We start from the raw sequence: 20,918 nt of genomic DNA, 5'->3' as shown, positions 1-20,918 counted from the left end.
AGTTGACGAGCTGCAAATCAATGGCATTGATGTTGAAGATTACACGGAACTTCAGAAACCGATGGAAAATTACCCCCTTATTCATAAAACTTCACAGGTCTGATTTAGTTAAATTATTTTTTATCCCTTTCTTACAAGTACATAAGTCAAAATGACAGAGGGTGGATTTCAAAATCCAGCGATAACTTATGGTTCGGTCTTTATAAAAAAAACTAGTAGGTTGTGCGAGTTGCAACTTTTTTATATGTTTTTAAGAACTATTATCTTCATGTTCCATCAATTACCATCTCCAATAACTTAATAGTTTTTTTTATATAAATTTATATAGTTTTATGTGTCTAAAATCATCACCGTCGACCGGAAAAATCTGAACCTTTTTGTTTGCAGTGAAAATTATAGCATACCTATCGTACGATTGCAATTTTTCTTTTACTTATATATTTTCCATGTTGTTGTTTAACACATGAAAAAATATGCAATAATTCCTTCACCGAGAAAGTACATTTAAAAATATTTCAAATTTTGTCACGAATATTCGTCAACACCGTCATGGTAATGTCAATGTGAGCTAATCTCGGTGTATGAACAACGAAATACCGCTAAAGGTCCTTGCCCTATTTTTCACTTTAGTATAGAATGCCAAAAATGATTTCACTATAAAGTCACATCACTGAATCGTGAGAAATATTACGAACAAATTTGTAAAACGTAGTTTGTCACAACAGAGCATCATCACCGTTATGCTTTGGTTTAAAAAAGTTACAAATGATATATTAGAAATAATTACTGAAATGAATGGCAAACTACATGAAGTTTATTGTGTAGCATAGACATTAACTACTATTATTCGTATTCTAGAAATAAAAACAAGAAACTCTCAAATCGTCAACACCATACCCATCATCACCGGGAAAAAATTACGACCGGTAATGATTTCATGTGTATGGTGATGACGGTTCTCAGAAACTTTTCTAGTTATTTTGCTATAATTCATTATGAAATTAAGCTGTATGTTTGAAAAACGTTCTCTATGTCTTCTAACACTATATAATGTCTACCTTATAAATGTAGAATAAATGTAGAAGAAGATATAACTATTTCTTTCACACTAGAGGATGCTTAGTTTTTAATTAACATTTTGACTGAAGTAGGCAAAATTTAGGTCATTTAGAACTTAGAACATACAAATGTTTTTCTTTTATAATCTAATAATGTAAATCGTGCAACTTAGAGTCTGTAATTGCATGTTAGTCGTGTTAAAACAAAGTATTTAAACAAGCAACATATATTAAGTTTTAAGCGACCATAGGCTACGGTACTGGCTCACTATCGTGATGGCTTTATGTTTTTTGATAATATTATATTAATTGATGTATATAATTACAGCAATTAATAATTATACCATTGGGTAGTCACCGGACCCAATACCTAACATTTTGTAACTTATGACATGCATTACAAGTAGGGGTCTTGCAACTTATAAAACACTGATTATATATTAATGTCTATTAAACAACATATATATGGATTTAAATAATTATAGCTATTTTTAAAGTTAATTAATAAAACAACAAAAATACAAACTTGTGCAATGAATCAAACTATCAAAAAAAGTAATATATCATAAAAATTAAGCTCATTGGTAAGCCAGTAATTTTATAATATGACATAAATACCAAGTTATGCAGTAAATAAAAGAAGATGCGGGTTTAAACTGATAATAAGAGTACAATATTGTTAATATGATTTAACATTGAAAAAACCCAAAAAAATAAATGAATACAAATAAATTGCCTATTTCGGAACATAAATTATTTAAAATTATACAATAAAAATACTTGTTATACACCGTGTTTTTTTTGATTTCCGTTAATTTCAAGGGTGCATTCCTGAGCTTAAATCAAGTAACTTTCTCAAAGACACCGATGTTCTAATTAAGTCCATTTCGGAGATAATCCATAATTTATTTTTTTCCTATAAGGCCTCTACAAGCGTGTACACTTGCCTTAGGGCCGGCTTACATATTGATTAGTGTTTAGAATGAGTTCATACATTTGCTACTAAACTTAAGTACAATCTCGGTCGATTGATGTACGAAATGACATTGATATGTCACAGATTTCAATTGTTTGGTTGAGTTAAATGTAATGCCCGTGTTACAACAACGCTATATGCTACATTTAATTACTTTTTAAACAAAAATTAAAACAAAAAAGTAAACAAAAAAAAATTTTTTTTTTGAAAATTAACTATGCCATTTAGTTCTTATAAACGTACTTAACTATACCCCGAAGTTAACGGAATTCAATAAAAACACGGTGTATATTTATTTAAATGAATAAAATGTATTTTTTATAATTTTCTAAAAATAATTTATGTAGCTAGCCTTATGTTCAAAAACATGTTAGTTGTAATGTTTATTAAACTTCTAAAGTCTTACAATTAAAAAAAGTTTTTGTTTTTTTAATACGTTTTTAATACATATGTAAATTAGTTCCCAAATCGTCATTACCGTACATGCAGTGTCATTACCGTCTATAAAAGAGTCATTACCATACCATGGTTGTCATCACCATCTTGCGTTTTTATTTTCCGAAAGCGATAACTTCAAATATAAGCCACAAATGATTGTATAAATACCATACATATCCTCAATATACAGCCCCCCATTACTTTACCCAGCTAGAATCGTGTTAAATTAAACATTTAAAAAAAAAAAAATTGTATGGTGAAATTTTTTGTGCTGAAATCCACCCCAGAGACAAACGATTATTAGCTAATCGAGTGAATTGTAAAAAATCTGTACATAGTTAAGCACCTGTAATTAGTCTTAAGTTAATTGATTCCATTTGTGTTACCACAGTTAAGCCATTTTTAGGGTTCCGTACCCAAAGGGTAAAACGGGACCCTATTACTAAGACTCCGCTGTCCGTCCGTCCGTCCGTCCGTCTGTCTGTCACCAGGCTGTATCTCACGAACCGTGATAGACAGTTGAAATTTTCACAGATGATGTATTTCTGTTGCCGCTATATCAACAAATACTAAAAACAGAATAAAATAAAGATTTAAGTGGGGCTCCCATACAACAAACGTGATTTTTGACCGAAGTTAAGCAACGTCGGGCGGGGTCAGTACTTGGATGGGTGACCGTTTTTATAGATAATGGTACGGAACCATTCGTTTGCGAGTCCGACTCGCACTTGGCCGGTTTTTTATTTAAGTTAGATACATGAAAGTGTGTTAGCGTATGCTATAGACTTATATGTGTACGACATAAGTACAATAAATACAATACAATACAATTTACATAGTTAATTTTCGTAACACAAATGAATCAATTAAGTTAAGACTAAGCACAGCTACTTAACTGCGCTTAATTACGTACAATTTTTTTGCAATTCACTCAATTGAGGCTTGTAGCCCGTTTATGAATAAGGCGGTTAGGCTTTGCGAATTAATAAATTGTACACGCATTCTTCCCAAACAATAATAAGATAAAATAACAAAGAAGCCATTATATTTAATACGTAGAGCAATAACAATAACATCAAGTGGTACATTATGTTAAATTGAAGAAACACACAAATTGAGCATTGAATGGGCAGCGCGCAGCGCCAATGCGGGTTAGTCTCCCGTTGCTATTATGATAACCACAATCGGTCTGATTTACAATAACATCCCACATGGTCGCAATATAAAGTAGCGGCACGTATGGAACAACCAGATTTAAAAAGGAATGCTTGCATTTTTGGAAAGTCTGGAAACGACAGAGAAACGACTTGTGACTTTAATAGGAAATATCAAGATGCTATACAATTTATATTTCCAAACAAAACAGTACCTACTCCTCAAGACTTAAAAAAATATTAATGGCTCTCGAAATTAAGAAAAAAAAAAACAACGGGTTGCACTCCGGGAGTGCCGACAGAAGTGAAAACTCAATGACTAGTCCAAAATGTCTGCAGTACTATGTATAATTGACCCATCCTCCTTTCTATTGAAAAACTTTAGTTCCGAAATTGCTGGTCAGTGAGCTTGTTTAAAATTCGAAATTCAAATTTTAGCTGGTTTGTTAGTGCACACCGTTGTATGGGGATCTTGCACTTTGAGACTATGCGCTGAAACTTGGCACAGTTGGTTCTTAGCTGGTCCTGAGCAGATACAGACCGGGAGACATCGAGAGCCACCTCTCATTTAGTGGGGGGGGGGGAGGGGGGAAGTTCGACGCCGCCGCGCTTCACTTGGAGCAACATTTCTCTAAAAGTATACCTGTTAGGGCATGTGATATATCATATTCGGATAAATTAAGTATGAGAAATCTATTTTTAGAACAAAAACAATGCACTTTCTAACAAAAAAAAGCATAAAGTAGAAAAGACTAAAAAACGTATTTTTGATTTTTTTATAATTACCAATTTTTTTTAAAAGCGTTGCAGGAATCTGAAAACAGAAAATATTGTCGTAAAGCTACATTTATTACGTTTAAAAAAATGTTTTATTATACAAATCTGTTGATAAATGGGAGATAAAAAATAATATTAAGCGTGGGTCAGAGTGATCTCATATGAAGGTGAGAAGGTTACTTGTAATTTGTTCTACAATCGTTTATTTTTTTTAGTTTTTCGTAAATAACTGGTAAACGGTAAAAGAAATCTGAAACAGATTATTTACGTAAAATGTATTTTTTTGCTCCGGGCTACCGTTTACGAGTTATTTACGAAAACCTAAAAAAAACGATTGTAGAACAAATTATAAGTAACTTTCCCACCTTAATAATATTTTGTATTGAGATCACTCTCACTCACGCTGTATATCATATTTTTACTCCCATTTATAACAGTTTTGTATAATAAACTTATATTTTTTTAAACGTAATAAGTGTAGCTTTAAGACTGTATTTTTTGTTTTCAGATTCCTGCTACACTTTAAAAAAAATGGTGATTATAAAAAAAATTAAAATACGTTCTTTAGTCTTTTCTACTTTATTCTTTTTTTTTGTTAGAAAGTGCATTGTTTTTGTTCTTAAAATTGATTCTTCATCCTCAATTTATCCGAAAATGATGTATTACATGCCCTAATAGGTATAGTTTTAAGAGAAATGTTGCTCCAAGTGAATCGCCGCAACGTCGATATTTCCCCCCTCCCCCCCACTAAATGAGAGGTGGCTCTCGACGGCTCCCGGTCTGTATCTGCTCAAGACCAGCTAAGAATCAACTGTGCCAAGTTTCAGCGCATAGTCTCAAAATGCAAGGTGTCGTGCACTAACAAACCAGCTATTTGTAGCGTTAATTGTTTAAGATACGAATAGTTCAGTCATTATAGATTTTGACCTGTGAATAATCAGTTCTTGGATTTTTTTTTCGTAGGTCCCTCGGGGGGGTCACTGGGAGTGTAAAAACCGGACAAGTGCGAGTCGGGCTCGCCCATCAAGAGTTCCGTACTTTTTAGTAGGTATTTGTTGTTAAAGCGGCAACAGAGATACATCATCTGTAAAAATTTCAACTGTCTATCACGGTTCATGAGATAAAGCCTGGTGACAGACAGACAAACAGACCGTGGAGTCTTAGTAATAGGGTCCCGTTTTTACCCTTTGGGTCTTCTTCGTGGTCGTGACCTCATGTCTGAGGGACGTGACTCCTATGAGTTATTCTTCCTACCACTGCTCTCCAGGCCTCTCGATCTTCGGCCATCTGCATCGTTGCCTGGAGCGAAGTCTGGATAATATTTTGGACCACATCTGACCATCTACTGGGTGCACGCCCTCTACTCCTTCGTCCGTCGACACTAGAGATGCCACGAATATTCGGCAACTATTCGGTATTCGGCCACTTTGCCGAATATTCGGTATTCGGCCGAATGTTGCCTACTATTCGGCCGAATACCGAATATCTGTCGCACCTACCTAAAAAGAAAAATTACTCAAAAAAATAACCAAAAACTAGGAATATTTAATTTTTAAAATGTATTCTTGGAATGTAGTTAAATACGAAGGCACGTTTTTGAGCATTTCTTGATTACAAAATATTTTATTTATATCATGGGTCTGATTTGATTGACTCTAACTACATTCATTAATTCTGTTCAACATAAAAATATATCTTAGCAAACGTTGTGCTTTGTTGGCGAACAGTTTTCATAATAATTATGACTCAAAATGTTCGCATATCATGTTCGGCCGAGAGAGGGGCCGAATATTCGGTATTCGGCATTCGGCCAAATTCACTATTCGGGGCATCTCTAGTCGACACTCCCGGTAATAATTCGCCTTTCTAGCGTGTCCGTGCATGCCGCGTCCGGCTGTGTGGCCGAAGAATTTAAGTACTCTTTGGGTACAGATGGTGGATAGCCTTGTGGTGATATTGAGCTCCTCTAAGATAGACTCGTTTGTGCGGCGTTCAGTCCAAGATATATTGAGCATTCTGCGCCAGGACCACATCTCGAACGCCTCTATCCTTCTAAGTGCCCGGGCTTTCAATGTCCAAGTCTCGGAAGCATACAGGAAGATTGAGAAGATAAGGGTACGCATGAGCTTTATCTTTGTTTTGCGATTAATTATTCCTCGGTTCCTCCAGATCTTCTCAAGTCGCTTCACTGCTGCTTTTGCCATCTGACCTCGCCTGACTATCTCCTGGTCACAGTCCCCGTCATCGCTAATTTGTGATCCTAGGTATACAAACTTGTGTACTGTATCGAGGTCACGTAGCTCGTTGGTTCTCTGTGGATGGCCGCTCCGGTTGACAAACATCGGTTTGGTTTTACTCCTATTGATGAGAAGACCATATTCTGCGCTGATGTGATCAATCCGGTCCAGTATATCGGCGAGTTCAGCTTCTGTCGAGGTGTCATCAGCAAACCGCAGATTATTCAGGAGGTAGCCGCCAATGCGTAACCCGCCGTGCCGGTTCTCTAAAACCCTACGCATGTACCCTTTGGGTACGGAACTAAAAGCAATGACAGTTGCTCTGGCGCTATAAGGATTTACCCAAATTTTACAAAAAAAATACAACTAGATAAATAAATATACACGTATCTATTTACCAAAAAACCAAAGCTAATGGAACAAATACACGAGTGTCTTTTAGTAGCGAGTAGTTTTAATAGAGTAAGAATATTTTAGTAGAACGATTTAATGACCCCATGAAATGAATGAATGCCGTCAACGGTAAAAATATCGATGCGACTAGTTTACCAAAAATATTTGTAGGTACACTAGGTACACGACCTCAATGTTATTATTGGTTTTACAGATACCAATACAATACTAAGTTAAATATTAAATTGAACAAGCACCAACATCGTATTCGATTCTGTCGTTTGCGAATATGAAATAAATTACTGTTGCTGTAAACAAGTTTGACTTAAGACGTAACGATTGTAGTAAAAAGTTGTAAAACGTACCTATGCACACTGCACAATTACACGTGCAGCGTCGATAACCGCGCGTGTAAGTGCAATCTCCGTTTAGAATGCTCGAGAAACTGAAAACGGTGAAAGATAGAGATACTACTCCTAAAATTACGTGTGATACCTCATTAGATTCGTCATGATGCCTAGAAAAATGTATTCGAAGCGTGTATTAGCACACAAAAAATATCAAAAGTTATAAACAAAAAAAGGGGGAAAAAGTAGATATTAAATATAATTTTAAAGGTATTAAACATTCGTTAAAAATTTTAAAAATATATGGTGTATTTAAAACATGTCAATAAATGTACTTCTTGTAGAAATTTATCTTAAAGTTATTTTTTCAACAAGTTAGGCAATTGTTGATTAACAAAATTTTCTCAAACTTCCTCCTTTATTGAAAACGAAAAAAAAATTATAAACAACTATCGTAAAATTTTGTCGCTTTCTAGAGCCCTTCTCATATACATTCTTTAGTATATACATACTACTTAGTCTATAGGAGTATTATGCGCTCCACTCACTATCAGTATAATGTCATTATTTTGACATTACTTCAAAAATATTAAAAATGTTTAATAACTTCATTATCGTCCATCATTCTTTCTGTCATTTCTGATTCCATCATTCTAATCAATTCACTGTCAGTATTAATGTCATTTCTAGTATCATTACTTTGACATAACTCCAATACTAACGGAAATTATTAAAATAAACTTCATTACTTGCCGTCATTCCTTCATTACAATCCCTACACTATCACTAAAAACGTCATTCCTTCAAAGTAATGTCAGTATTCATGATAGTGTCGGGGCCGTATTAGGAGTCACACAATAGGGCATATATTTAGGTTGGGTACTTTTTGCGAACGGTACTGTCCATCACTTACACACCCCAGGCCTTTACGTCTACCATCAGTTTTTACATTGACATATACGCTCACGTCTACGTAATTTACTTTCTATGCATCTCGCTCGTACTCGCATATTAGTGCAAGCGAGATGTACAGAAAGTAAATTACGTAGACGTGAGCGTTATGTCAATGTCAAAACTGATGGTAGAGGCTCTGATGTCTTACACACTTTTTCTAAATCTTATCGGAGTGATTGCGTAATTCCATTTGTACGGTTGAAATGGAAGGTGACTATAAACCATGCAAGTACGTCTTACACGTGGAGTTTCTTACAATGCACTCAGAGTATTGCCTTTCTTATCGGCATGCAGAAACAATATTAGTTAGCACGAAAAATAAATGAAAAATTTCCATTATCGCCGTAAAGCAAAGCCGTTTAGCTCGTGTACTCGTATATCGGCACGTGCAAAAAGGTCATCAGCTCTACCTACGTTTATAGTTATTGCGCATTTTGTGTGGCGCGTGCCTAAGGTTTATAGTATCAAGTAAACTAAACTTGATAAAATGAAGATAACCATGATGATAAAAAAGTCTTTCTTCTGATATAATTACTTACAGCGATATCTGATCAACATTTATATTTAGACGAGAAACTTGACCAGACCAATAGGCATCTTTTGTAATTCGATAGATTTCCAACGTTTTCTTTGGTTTGCGAGTTATAAGACGAAATGCTGTAAAGTACCTACCTTAAAGTAATAAAATGAAGGTGACAGATAAATTTGCAATTGTTGATATTTTCTCTTATCTGCTCGAGAGAACGAAGTGCATCAAAACATTATAAGAAATAAATCCGTATCATATAATTAATTAGGAAGATGAACACGAGTTTTGGGTGGTCGCCGCAAGTCATATAGCTTTTTGTGAATGGAAAATTTGTTGAAGATAGGAGCCAGGACAGACTCATGCAGACACTGACTATTCAGCTTATTGTAACACAGGCCACACATTAGAAACTTGAGAACATATCTATTTTTAAGCCGTAAGACAGAACGCGCTCCGTGCGGCTGCGAATGGCACACTAATATATATTTTTTTCTGTGAAATAATTAACAGATAGGACAGACTCTCCATTCATCGAGTGGGTAACCTAGAAACGAATAAGTGAAAACAATTGATATAAGAGCGAAACAGTAGTTATTCACCTGAACCTTTCTAAATTTTAGATTATGAAAACACACAAGGCATTTTATTAGTCGTGGATGGTCGAAAATGCATTCGTGAAGAGCAATCCGCCTTGTAAAAAATTATCTGTAGATTCCGGTGAAAGACGCTCAAATGAAATGCCTACATTAGCATTTAATGAGAGATAATATCAAAAGCACTACTTTATGCCATACAGTCAACTCGTTACAGAGCCATTGATATTGCACAAGATAGTTACTGACATTATTTATACTTAACCGTTTTTGGATTAAGTAATCAATCAAAACTAAAAAACGAAAAAGATCATTCAAGGATACCACTAAGTATTTATTGATATTTTCATTCATACATATGATCTAGATATCTAGAAGATCATAAGAAGCGCTGGTGGCTTAGCGGTAAGAGCGTGCGACTTTCAATCCGGAGGTCGCGGGTTCAAACCCCGGCTCGTATACCAATGAGTTTTTCGAAACTTATGTACGAAATATCATTTGATATTTACCAGTTGCTTTTCGGTGAAGGAAAACATCGTGAGGAAACCGGACTAATCCTAATAAGGCCTATTTTCCCCTCTGGGTTGGAAGGTCCGATGGCAGTCGCTTTCGTAAAAACTAGTGCCTACGTCAATTCTTGGGATTATGGTTGTCAAGCGTACCCCAGGCTCCCCATGAGCCGTGGCAAAATGCCGGGATAACGCGAGGAAGAAGAAGATACACATATGATCTAGGCAGGATCTAGGTATCTAACAATAACAATCTACTAATAGTACTACCTAATAACCTACCGTATACGTATTGCGCACATATACGTCTCTAGGTTTCCCAAAACCTAAAAACCGTAATACAGAGGATAAATAAACAAGGTAAGTAGGTAAATATGGTAAACCAATTCACGTGATTTTAATGGTCACGAGATTTAGGTCGGTGCCCCGCTGCTGCCAAGATGGGAGTTTCGTGGAAGCAAGCAACAGACCAGCACATACATTATATGTATGTATTAAGAAAAACGACCTATGTGTTCTGAATATCTTAATTAATATGAACGTTTTGAAATAGTAGGGCAGAGCAGAATGGCGCTTGGCACGAGTTATATATATTCAGGTGCATTCTCATTGAACTGAGTAGGTTGTCAAATGCAACGAAGGGTAACATAAACAAACGATTATAAACATAACATAAACGATGCCACAATGTCCAATATGTCATTAAGTCCACAACTCCATATGCCATATTTCCCTTATGTTAAATAGGTAGTCATGTCATGGCGTCAAAATGTCCAGATGTCATTCTTTGTTTCCCTTTTCTCGGGAAATATTATCACTTTGTAACAGAACAGATACGCAAGATGGTATTTTCATTTTCATTTTAATATTTACAAATTGGTTCCCAAGCCAAGTACCTACAACTATATTAGTTTATTTAATCAAAATATTTTATTTGTCCCATGGTTAGATTGATGTCAGCACCACCATCTTTTCCATAAACATAAATATTTGGACTATTTTACTGACATTTGTGGACATTTCAGGACAGGCAGTCAATTAATACCAAATCATATTGGATTATAAAAAAGTCGTTATTTTCCATTTCGTCCATCATTTTTGAAGACCTATCCATAGGGACACGTATGGGTTTGATGAAAAAAAAAATTTTTGAGTTTCAGTTCTAAGTATGGGGAACCCCCATAATTTGTTGTTGTTTTTTTCTATTTTTGTGTGAAAATCTTAACGCGGTTCACAGAATACAGCTACTTACCAAGTCTCAACAGTATAGTTCTTATAGTTTCGGAAAAAAATGGCTGTGACATACCTACGGACGGACAGACAGACAGACAGACATGACGAATCCGACGGACTGACGGTTCCGTTTTTTGCCATTTGGCTACGGAAGTAGCATTGGGGCATTAGCTGCGTAGGTATAGGTATACTTACTGTCAACAAAACCTGCGAAACTACCACAATATGTGTGGGCCTAGAATAAACGCGTCTGATAGGAATCAATTTAATTACACGACGTACAGAACGTGAAGGAATTTAGAATAAGAGTATTTGGTATAAATAATCTTGTCTGCTCTATTGTTGGCGTTGCAACGGCGCGCGCGGCGGCTCATGTTGCGCGCTAAAAGCGGCCCCGGCGACTCGCACGCAGAAATAACGCGCAAACCTTTGGCGCAAACATACTACTGCGCTCGTCCTTTGACGTAGGTCACGCATTATCTCAGTCGTCTTACATATCGTGTGGTGTACTGTCATTTTCGTATGTTTAATGAACATCACCTTTATATCGGAAGATCATGGTATTTTCCTATGTTCACAATTTACAAGTACACCGGTGCAACACCAACAACCAACAATTGAGCAGACAAGATAAGAATGTTAAAGATATGCGGCATAAACGGCCGTATCGTATATACATATATATCGTAAGTTTGATTTTTTCACAGCTTCAAGGGGCTGTAGACGTGAGAATATGGTTTTAATTTAAACTCGATACCCCTAAGCGTTCCCGACATAAAGGATGTTGACAGACGGACGGACGGACGAACGGACGGACAGACAGACGGACGGACGGACAACAAAGTGATCCTAAGATCCTTTAAAGGTTCAGATTTTCCTTTTGAAGTACGGAACCCTAAAAATAATGTACCTACTAGCCAATACTTTTTTACAAATAACTAAAAGTTAGGCATTTTAAATAAGTAATGACTTGAGTAGGTACAGTACGAATTTTCAAACATCTTGGCCTTTCAACTGTCGTTGTCTTTGTATGGGTTAGCGCCTTTAAAATGTCGGTGTGAATCCCATAATAAAAGTACCTAATATATCGGCACTACTTTGGAAAAAACTCGTATCTTGTTCTGTCAATCAAAAGAAAAAAATGTGGTATGCTTGTATGGGATGCATACAGAGTTACTGCCTTTCAACTTTAAGTAGCAGTGTGAGATTTTTTCAAAGTAGTGCCGATATAGTTCCTATAGGTAATTATAATTGGCTAATGTGCAACTGAGACTTCAAATGCGTATCTTAATGTAGCGCCAATAATCTTTGCATGAACCAGATAGTCTTTGAGATGTTTACGGATGCATTGCATATTTACTGTACAAACATCTCGGAGGTCGCTTTGCAACTGTGTAATGAAATTAGGGTACCTAATGTTTACCGTTGCGCAGCCAAACGAATGAATCACGAGTCGTGTAGGCGTCCGTACCACATGCGACCAAACTGGTACACCGGTACAGCGGCGCCTCCACGAACCGTTTTTAACCAGAACCTATAAATAATACTCATCTGACTTCTGACACCCATGAAAAACGACGGTGACGACAGAGCGCACAGAAAAAATCTAAATCTACGTGAAAAACAACGGCCCACGTCATCTGTCAATTGTACAACTATGTTGTTTATCTCTCCACTTTAGTTCAACAAAACATCTAGCTAGATTATTTAGATACAAGGGACGTTATGATTAGTGATCCCCGTTATCATAATCAAATACACTACACTTGAAAGGTATTGTAAATATAAACAAATACTCGTATACCTGTGTATAGGTGCCACACGACTGTTATTTTAATATTATATATCTGGACCCGATTATACATCGCGTCACTTTCATAATGTACAATAGCCATTCAGCATGAAATTACATCATCGCGGTAGGCCGGTGCGTAGCGCAAGCGTCATCTCGAGGTTAGTCTTTATATATAGGATAGGTAGATAATAATGGCGCCTTGTATAAACAAACATGTAGTTAGACATAATAGATATGTGAGCGTGCCCGCGTGACTGCGGCGGGCGTCGCGCCAAGCCTCGGCGCTGCAGCGGCGGCGGCGTCGGCGAGGCCGCGTCATGCATCCATCACATAACTCATCATCGGCTATGAATAGTACACCAGCCTAGTTCATTCCTCGAATTCCGTTCAGTGTAAATAACAGAGTCATGGTTGCAAAATGTTTGGTCATTGTGAAGAAAGAAAAACAAAATAATATCCAGACGGACTATATCTTCCCAAGCACACAATTTATCTATCAGTCAGTATATGAAACATTACCTATCTTTCTCATTTGTAAATTATTTTATAATTGGGCAAGTATCTCATTTTAAAACATTTGATGTAATGATCGTTAGCGAAATAAATAGCCTATCCGACCTTACTAGGCATAAGCAAGTACCATGTTCTTTAAAATAATAAAAACGGCAATAAATACATAATACTTATACATATTATCCTCTTACAAATATGCTTTCATTCATCCATTTAATAAAATAATAATCACAATCAATGCGTGGGCACATATACGATAACCCTGTTATTGGAAGGTTAACAATGTTTGTAAACACACTATATTGTGTTTGTTACAAATTTATAAATACATACTAGAATTATTACAAGACACGACACGTGACCGCAGGCTGGTAGGTGATTAATTATAATATTTGACTAATGAAAGTTTGTATACAGCACGCGGCTAGTCGATCGATAGTCGGATAATCATATGTCCGTCGCTAAATAAAGGCGCGGAATCCAACATTTCTATAGATTCCAAACCTTCCCGGCCGAAGGTTTTAATTTAATTTACATAAAATGGTTGGCCGGACCTAGACATTTTACCCAGGTATACCAAACACGTCACATGCCACGGAGTACAACATTAATATTTTCTGTTACAAGAACGATTTTCAGTTTGCATCAACGACTGCAAATACATTAATTCTAAACATATAAGCCAACCAAATTAGACTTTTTTCCAGGAATTAATTCTCAGCAAGCTGGAAATCGTCATAAATTAGCGTAATCCGAGTTTGCTCCATTCCAGGAGTTGTGGAAATATTTTTGCTCTTTTTCAGTTTTTGGCTTATACTTAGTTCAAAAATGGTACGTCCGACGGAAAATTTGCTCTAATCATGATAAAAATTGACATCTGAGGGTCCGAAAGATACCTTAATATGAGTTCGTAATCAAAGATTGTAAAAAATGGCCGCCACTTCGAATTTCTTTTTTTTGTAAAATCGTGTCAAAATCCGATTTTTTTAACCAGTGTCTGATCCATAACAACCTTGCTGGTAGTAACATTGATTTTGACGCTGGGTTCCTTCTACATCGAGTGGTTTTGTCAATCCAAGGTAAAATGTATCTCCCAAGGCCCTCAAAATTTATCCACACCTCCTGGGATGGAGCAAACTCGGATTATACGAATTTAGGACCTAGTGAAGGTATTAAAATGATTTCTAGCTTGCTGGGAATTAATTCCTCAAAACGCTTTTTTTATCTAATTTGATTGGCCTAATAGCTTATTTGTGAAATAAAAATTATATAACTACTAGTTGTACATGAACACCGATCATGCGTCCTACAAACGTACTAATCATCATCCGCCCGAGTGATTCTGACTGCCAGAAATACCAACTACATATATTATTATTATAGCCCAACTACTCGGTATTTGGTAACCTACAGTTGCGCTTAAATATTACAAGTTTAAATAAAAACATTTACAGACATTAAAAACTAATTATCAGTGTTGTTGTTGTTACGAATAAAACCCGAGAGCATTTTTAATACATTAGGAAAAAATGTCTGAGGAAATATTTTTAATAAACTACAGTCAGAAGTATTATCTGCTGCTGATACTGCTGATAGGTTATTTTACCATGCTATCACCTACCCATTCTACAGTTTATCGTCATACCATTTGCATTACATTACATTCATACTTCCAATTTTTAGAGGCATATCTATGTAACTAGTAATAAATTTTAATTTTGCAACATTGTTATTTTAGCAGTAATTGTATGTAGTAGTAGTTAAACACTTTATTGCACAAAACAAGTACACATAACATAGAGAGAATACAATAAATGTGTTGAAAGGCGAACTTATCCCTCTAAGGAGTCTCTTCCAAGTTGAGACCATTGACGTATTATATCTAAGGACTGGCCTTACGAGCACTAAAAATGGTACTAGTTCAGCGGTGTCACTCACAAATTCGAGCCAATCGTGATGTAAAGGTATAAGGGAGTTTTACTTTTAAAATACTGACGTTTATAATTTTACAGTACATGTGGTGCTAATTTACCACCCTAGTGCGGTAATAGTAGGGGAGCCCACGATGCTAATTCGGGATTTACTCGAGCGTCATACAGACCTATCGAATCGATATATTAGATGATAAGAAGAAACAACAGTTATATAAAGTTTTTTTTTCAGCGAGCCGGAAAGCGTCTACAATTTTCTTTTAATTTCGGGAGGTTGGTGGAGGTTTAAAAAACCGTTAAGCAGTTTGTGGGTTTGGTCGTTTTTATCCACTTTAATGCTATATTTTTTCTATAACTTAATATAACACTTATTTGTAGGCATTTTCTTAATCTGACGAACACAAGTTTGACGCCAAATTTTTACATTATAACCGTTAGATTAAGGAAATGCGTGCAAATAATTATCAGATTTAGTAATAGCACAATTATAGCGTTAATTTGGACTAATATGACCAAATCCACAATCTGCTTAACAAGTTGTTGAACCCCCCACCAACCTCCAATAGCCCCCACCAACCAAGGCCTTAACATAGTTGGCGAAAAGGGGTAAAGGTAGACTATACGGGGCAGCAAGATATCATTCATATCTTAATCTGACGCGCTCGAGTAAACACAAAAATCCCCTCTTGGGCTCCCCTACCATAACTAGCAATATACGTGCGTATGTCGAAAATTTAAAGGGCCATATGTACTATCGGGTGCAGCGACGGTTGAGCATGCTACAGTTCGTTTTCAAATGCACCCCAGCCGCGGTCACTTATTTACATTATCCACCAATGGGAACAGTCCAAGATTTTTGACCAGTAACTCTAAATTTTTAATATAAACGTAACGTGCCTAACAATACGGTACAATTTACAACGGATATGAAATCGAAAGGAGTAGCTTTTTTTTTACTGTATAAGTAAAACACCAAGAAACATCTGGCTAGTAACACTCACTTAAAATTGAATGCATTCTAATGACCCAACTCTAATTCCTTACCTCGCAGTTTCGGTTCTAAAATTAAATCTCTTGACGACTTGCCTTTTTTCTAGCCACATTTTTTTATCTAAGTCTCAAAAAAGTTGAGTGCTTAACGAGTTCAACAAAGATCAATAAATAATACATAATACGTGTTTAATTTATATTATAATATAGGTAAGAATAAAATATACTTAACTACTTTTATAATAAATATTTAAGTGGGGCTCCCATACAACAAACGTGACTTGTTTGCCGTTTTTTGCGCAATGGTAAGGAACCCTTCGTACGCGAGTCATAATAATTCAGTTGCCAAATAAATAATTGGTACCTTGCTCATATTGAAATATTTTAACGCTTTTGTTGCCAAAGTAGGAATTCATTTTAGTACCTATTTCTATTTTTTTAAGCTACTGAAATACGATTAATTAGTTGACCGGTTAAATACGTGCCCAAAAAAAATCGGGCAAGTGCGAGTCGGACTCGCGCACGAAGGGTTCCGTACCATATAAAAAAAAAACAAAAAAAAAACGGTCACCCATCCAAGTACTGACCACTCCCGACGTTGCTTAACTTTGGTCAAAAATCACGTTTGTTGTATGGGAGCCCCATTTAAATCTTTATTTTATTCTGTTTTTAGTATTTCTTGTTATAGCGGCAACAGAAATACATCATCTGTGAAAATTTCAACTGTCTAGCTATCACGGTTCGTGAGATACAGCCTGGTGACAGACGGACGGACGGACGGACGGACGGACGGATGGACGGACGGACGGACGGACGGACGGACGGACGGACAGCGAAGTCTTAGTAATAGGGTCCCGTTTTACCCTTTGGGTACGGAACCCTAAAAAGTAAGGGTCGTTAAACAATTTAAGATTCGTTCAAGCGGGCAGATGTTAAGTTAAGACGCCGCACGGTCTCCGCACGCAAAGTGCGCAAAATTAAACAATTCTGGACAAACATTATGGCTATTAAAAAAGTTTCCAAGTATTCTTGGTCGCACAATTGCTTTACGGGCACCAGATGTGTAATTGTGTAATATTTCTAACATAGAATGCCGTTTAAAATGCAACTGATAACGATGGTCAACACATGTTTGGGTTGGTCAGGTTAGAACCCAAAAACAATACCGATGCAATATACTTAAGGCACGACTGTGATTGGTTGTAATACTGCACCCGATAGTACATATCGGGTGCAGCCACGGTTGAGCACTTCTCAACGAAAATCGCTTGCACCCAAAACTTTAAAACGTCACGCCTCCTTATATTACAAGTATTACAACCAATCACGGTCATGCAATAAGTATATTGCATCGGTATTGTTTTTGGGTTCTGACCTGACCAACCCAAACACGTGTTGACCATCGTTATCGGTCTATCAGTTGCATCTTAAACGGTATTCTATGTTAGAAAGATTACACATCTGCTGGCCGTTAAACAATTGTGCGACCAAGAATACTTGGAAACTTTTTTTTAATAGCCATAATGTTTGTCCAGAATTGTTTAATTATGCGCATTTTGCGTGCAGAGACCGCGCGGACATCTGTCCGCTTTCATCTTAAATTGTTTAACAATCCATACTTTTTTGGGGCACGTATTTAACCGGTCAACTAATTAATCGGATTTCAGTAGCTTAAAAAATAGAAATAAGCACTAAAATTAATACTTTGGCAACAAAAGCGGAGCCTTAAAATATTTCAATATTGAGTAGTATTTTAATGCCGTTACAGCTTTTGTTTATTTTAAGGCAAGTAAATTATTTATTTGGCAACTGAATTATTATGACTCGCGCACGAAGGGTTCCGTACCATTACGCAAAAAACGGCAAATAAATCACGTTTGTTGTATGGGAGCTCCACTTAAAGTATATTTTAGTCTTACATATATTATAATATGAATTAAACACATCAATATTATTATTTATTGACCTTTGTTGGACTCGTTAAGCATTCAACTTTTTTGAAACATAGAAACTTAGATAAAAAAGGTGGCTAGAAAAAAAGGTAAGGCGTCAAGAGATTAAATTTTAGAACCGAAACTGCGAGGTAAGGACTTTGAGTTGGGTCATTAGAATGCATGCAATTTTAAGTGAGTGTTACTAGCCAGATGTTTCTTGGTGGTTTACTTCTTACAGTATAAAAAAGCCACTCCTTTCGATTTCCTATCCGTTGTAAATTGTACCGTATTGTTAGGCACGTTACGATTATATTAAAACTTTAGAGTTACTGGTCAAAAATCTTGGACTGTTCCCATTGGTGGATAATGTAAATAAGTGACCGCGTCTGGGGTGCATTTGAAAACAAACTGTAGCATGCTCAACCGTCGCTGCACCCGATAGTACTGTAATACGTTATACAAGACACGTGCGAACAGGCAATTCGCAATGAGCGGCGATTGAAAACACTCCCTTCGGTCGTGTCGTGTTTTAATTTATCGCCACTCGTTGCGAAATTCCTACTTTTCGCACTTGTAATAATGTAATGTACTAAAATATTTTTGCTTATGTTTTAAAATATTTAATTTGATAAATTAAAAACCGTTTAAAATATTTTTACACAATTTACAATCATGGCTGAATGCCGAAGGTCTGTGCCTTCGATGCCTAACCTGTCAAGAAATGACAATTTTGACGACCGGTCTGGCCTAGTGGGTAGTGACCCTGCCTGTGAAGCCGATGGTCCTGGGTTGGAATCCCAGTAAGGGCATTTATTTGGATGACACAGATATTTGTTCACTGTTAAAAATTATGTAATTTTAAATTAAATTATGTAATTTTACATTCAAAAAATTACATAATCCTGTAAAATTCCCGAAAAATCTGGGAAATTTACGGAAAAATATGACATTTTACGTAATTCTCGTAAATTTTTACGAGAATTACGTAAAATGTCATATTTTTACGACATATTTTTACGTAAATTTTTACGAGAATTACGTAAAATGTCATATTTTTCCGTAAATTTCCCAGATTTTTCGGGAATTTTACAGGATTATGTAATTTTTTTGCATGTAAAATTACATAATTTTTAACAGTGTTCCTGAGTCATGGTTGTTTTCTATGTATTTAAGTATTTATATATTATATATATCGTTGTCTGAGTACCCTCAACACAAGCCTTCTTGAGCTTACTGGGGGACTTGGTCAATCTGTGTAAGAATGTCCTATAATATTTATTTATTTATTTATTTATATTTATTTACAATATGGCGGACGAATGTTTGAAATGTCACCGTATTTAATAATTATCTCGCTTAAAATTTAGTTTTTTCTTCGCAAGTGTGATGAAAAACATTATGTGTAACTCCGGGGGTAAGAATATTGTAAGCTCGAGTCTTTAATTCCCTCCCGCACTTACCCCCCACGTTGCACAATGTATTATTGTAGATTAAACAATTATTGTTGCGGGCTTCATTGTGAATGATACTAAAGGGGCCCACTGATTAACAGTCCGCTGGACGGTATCGACATGTTAGTTGTTCGGAACTGTCAAAATTTTGTTCTAACTGACAGGCCGATACCGTCCGGCGGACTGTTAATCAGTGGGCCCCTTGATGCAGAAGCAGAACTCGGTCGGATATTTTTTTATGTATAAAATAAATAAATTGCTGGAGTAAGCAACGGATTGGAGAGCTTTGTTTGTAATTTGTACCTTATTAAGTAAACAATGCGTTAATCCATTATACACTTTTGCCCTTTTTCTTAGAAGAAGGTTGGCCTTTATGAAGCTAGAAGGAGGGTCTTTAAGTCTTTATTATCAGGTTCTAGGAAAAGATTAGTTTTCTTGTTACAAACAGCAAACAACTACATATTACAAATCATTATCATGTTCATGTTTCATGTTTACCGAATGAATCAGTTTGTCTGGAGCGCAGTCGGTACAAACAACTGCAACGTCGTGTTTGTCACAGAGCCGATGGACACAATAAAATAAACAAATATAACGACAAAAACACGAACATCGTAATATTAAAAAAATATGTTCGATTTGGTATTTGCCGCGTGCGAGAAATGGATGATTGTCATTAATCAAACAGCCTTATTTGAATAAAAACCAACACGTACCAACACTAACCTCACTTCACCTCACCAAAGTTCAATAGCAGGCCTTACTTAGTGTCGTACCTCCGGAGCTAAAATATTTACATAAGAACTGCTTAAAGTAATTCCAATTCCTAACACTCCAATCCAACACTTAATCATAAATTATTGGCTTTATAAAGGCAAGAATATCTGGGAGACCGAGCTTTGCTCGGAAAACATATAAAAACTCAAAATTGCGCGTTTCCCAGAGATAAGACCTAGCTAGATCGATTTATCGCCCCCGAAAACCCCCATATAGCAAATTTCATCGAAATCGTTAGAGCCGTTTCCGAGATCCCCGAAATATATATATATATATATATATATGTCGGGAATTGTGGGCGTATCATACTATCGGCAGCACATCAGAAT

The 20,918-nt window shown here is 36.1% G+C and overlaps 2 protein-coding genes across 2 annotated transcripts in view; one reads left to right on the top strand and one right to left on the bottom strand.

The window, feature by feature from the left end:
• Positions 1-20,918, bottom strand: part of LOC134795526 (3-phosphoinositide-dependent protein kinase 1) — a 152,074-nt gene that overhangs the window by 53,048 nt on the left and 78,108 nt on the right. The gene's annotated exons all lie outside the window — the stretch shown is intronic.
• The window catches only part of LOC134795538 (activating transcription factor of chaperone), a 197,947-nt gene continuing 185,907 nt past the window's right edge, over positions 8,879-20,918 (top strand). Inside the window, exon 1 of the mRNA XM_063767427.1 lies at positions 8,879-8,892. The gene's annotated coding sequence lies outside the window, so the exon portion shown is untranslated. The remainder of the gene's footprint in view (positions 8,893-20,918) is intronic.

This window comes from Cydia splendana, chromosome 12, assembly GCF_910591565.1.
Source record: "Cydia splendana chromosome 12, ilCydSple1.2, whole genome shotgun sequence".
In the NCBI taxonomy this organism is placed as follows: domain Eukaryota; kingdom Metazoa; phylum Arthropoda; class Insecta; order Lepidoptera; family Tortricidae; genus Cydia; species Cydia splendana.
This window is presented reverse-complemented; position numbering and strand designations above follow the sequence as displayed.